Source organism: Salvia hispanica, chromosome 2 (assembly GCF_029641045.1).
Source record: "Salvia hispanica isolate PSC_SH4W2 chromosome 2, Shi_PSC_v1, whole genome shotgun sequence".
NCBI classification, from domain to species: Eukaryota; Viridiplantae; Streptophyta; class Magnoliopsida; order Lamiales; family Lamiaceae; genus Salvia; species Salvia hispanica.
Genome location: NC_142693.1, coordinates 17,524,294 through 17,526,842, shown reverse-complemented (window position 1 = coordinate 17,526,842; position 2,549 = coordinate 17,524,294). Strand labels below are relative to the sequence as shown.

Below are 2,549 nucleotides of genomic sequence, written 5' to 3'. Positions count from 1 at the left end.
TAGATTCTAGTATAGAATTCTAGAATATGAAGTGAAGCCCTATAAATAGGGGAGAGTTGTAACATTTTGAACAAGTTGAAGAAGTTGAGAAGTTGAGTGAGTTGAGAAAGTTTGAGAAATTGAGTGTTCATTTCTTCCCCACATCAAAACATCTCCTAAATCATTTCTCACATATTCCACTCATTCTCCTCTCAAATATTTCCTCCAAACTAAATTACTCCTCCAACATATATCCTATATTTTTCCAACAAAGTGGTACCAGAGCCATAAGTTCCTACCTATAGTATGGCTAACTTGCCGTCGTTCCAAGTCCCCATGCTCAACAAGAGCAGTTTCGATAATTGGAGTATCAAGATGAAAGCGTTATTAGGAGCCCACGACGTTTGGGAGATCGTGGAGAATGGCTACGAGGAGCAGCAAGATGAGACCAATCTATCCCAACAACAAAGGGATAGATTGCGAGATGCGAGAAAGAGAGACAAGAAGGCTCTCTATCTCATCTACCAAGCTCTAGGGGACGACGATTTCGAGAAGATCTCGAGTGCAAGCACCGCCAAAGAAGCGTGGAAGAAGCTCCAAATCTCATGTGTGGTGCGGAGCGAGTAAAGAAGGTACGCCTCCAAACTTTAAGAGGGGAATTTAAATCTTTACAATATGAAAGAGTCCGAATCAATTTCGGATTATTTTTCAAGAGTCTTGGCGGTGTCAAATCAAATGAAAAGAAATGGTGAAAAATTGGAGGATGTTAGAATCATGGAGAAAATATTGCGCTCTCTAACCCCTAATTTTGAGCACATAGTAGTTACAATAGAAGAAACAAAAGATTTGGAGGAAATGACCATCGATCACTTATTGGGTTCGCTACAAGCATATGAGGAGAAACAAAAGAAGAAACAAGAAATTGTGGAGCAACTTCTGAAGTTGTAAGTAAGCCCAAAGGAGAAAGAAGAAAGCTCGAGCAATGGTGGTGGCCCACAAGGAAGAGGTCGCGGACAAAGACAAGATCGTGGTCGTGGTCGTGGTCGTGGTCGAGGATATGCTCATGGATGTGGACGTGGACGAGGATATTTTTCCAACAATGAAGAAAGAAAGGAGTTCCCAAATATAGGACGAGGAATGAGCAATCCACAATCGAGGTACGATAAATCTTCAATAGAGTGTTATAATTGTCATAGATATGGGCATTATGCTTCCGAGTGTAGAGAGAAAAAATCAAAAGTTGAAGAGAAGGCCAATTACGTGAAGAATACGAATGAAGAAAATGGATGAGTTCTTCTAGCTTATAAAGGAGAAGCTGGAAGAAAAGATGATATGTGGTACCTCGACACGGGAACGAGCAATCATATGTGCGGGAATAGGAGCATGTTCGTGGAGCTTGATGAATCAGTAAGTGGTAACGTCTCCTTTGGTGATGAATCTAAAATTCCAGTTAAAGGAAAAGGCAAGATTCTAATTCGTTTGAAGAATGGAGCTCATGATTTTATTTCTAACGTATATTACGTGCCCAACATGAGAAACAATATATTAAGTCTTGGACAACTCTTAGAGAAAGGTTATAACATTCACATGAAAGATTATAGCCTTTCAATAAGAGATGGCAAAAATGAATTAATTGCCAAAGTGCCTATGTCCAAGAATAGGATGTTTTTATTAAATGTTCAAAATGATGTGGTGAAGTGCCTTCAAGCATGTTATAAAGATAAGTCTTGGCTATGGCATCTTCGATTTGGGCACCTGAATTTTGGTAGCTTGAAATTGCTATCAAATAAAGAAATGGTACGAGGATTACCACCCATCGAGCACCCTGATCAACTCTGTGAAGGATGCTTAATTGGGAAGCACTTCAGAAAGCTGTTCCCAAAGGAGTCAAGTTCGAGAGCTCAGAAGCCATTGGAGTTAATCCATGCAGACGTGTGTGGACCAATCAAGCCAAGTTCCCTCGGTAAAAATAATTATTTCCTACTTTTCATTGATGATTTTTCAAGAAAAACGCGAGTATACTTCTTGAAGCAGAAATCAGAAGCATTTAACGCATTCAAGAAGTTCAAGGCTGCCGTCGAGAAAGAAAGCGGTCTACAAATCAAAGTAATGAGGACCGACCGAGGTGGAGAATTCACATCTAGGGAGTTTCAAGAGTTTTGCAAAGAAAACGGAATTCGGCGGCTATTGACGGTCCCAAGATCCCCCCAGCAGAATGGAGTTGCCGAACGAAAGAGCAGGACTATCGTCGAGATGACTCGAAGTATGCTAAAGACGAAGAATTTGCCCAAAGAGCTATGGGCAGAAGCAGTGGCGTGCGCCGTATACCTGTCTGACAGGTCTCCAACAAAAAGTTTCTGGGGAATGACTCCTCAAGAAGCTTGGAGCGGAAGAAAACCAGGGATCGCCCACTTGAGAGTGTTTGGGAGCAAAGCCTATGCACATGTACCAGATCAGACGAGGAGCAAACTCGATGACAAAAGCAAGCCATTCATCTTCGTCGGGTACGACTCTAACACTAAAGGCTATAAGTTATATGATCCAACTTCACAGAAAACCATGATTAGCCG

General features: G+C 41.4%; 1 pseudogene; it reads left to right on the top strand.

Annotated features, from left to right (window-relative positions):
- Nucleotides 1-169: 169 nt before the first annotated feature.
- Nucleotides 170-1,299, top strand: LOC148931694 (uncharacterized; annotated as a pseudogene).
- The last annotated feature ends 1,250 nt before the right edge of the window (nt 1,300-2,549 follow it).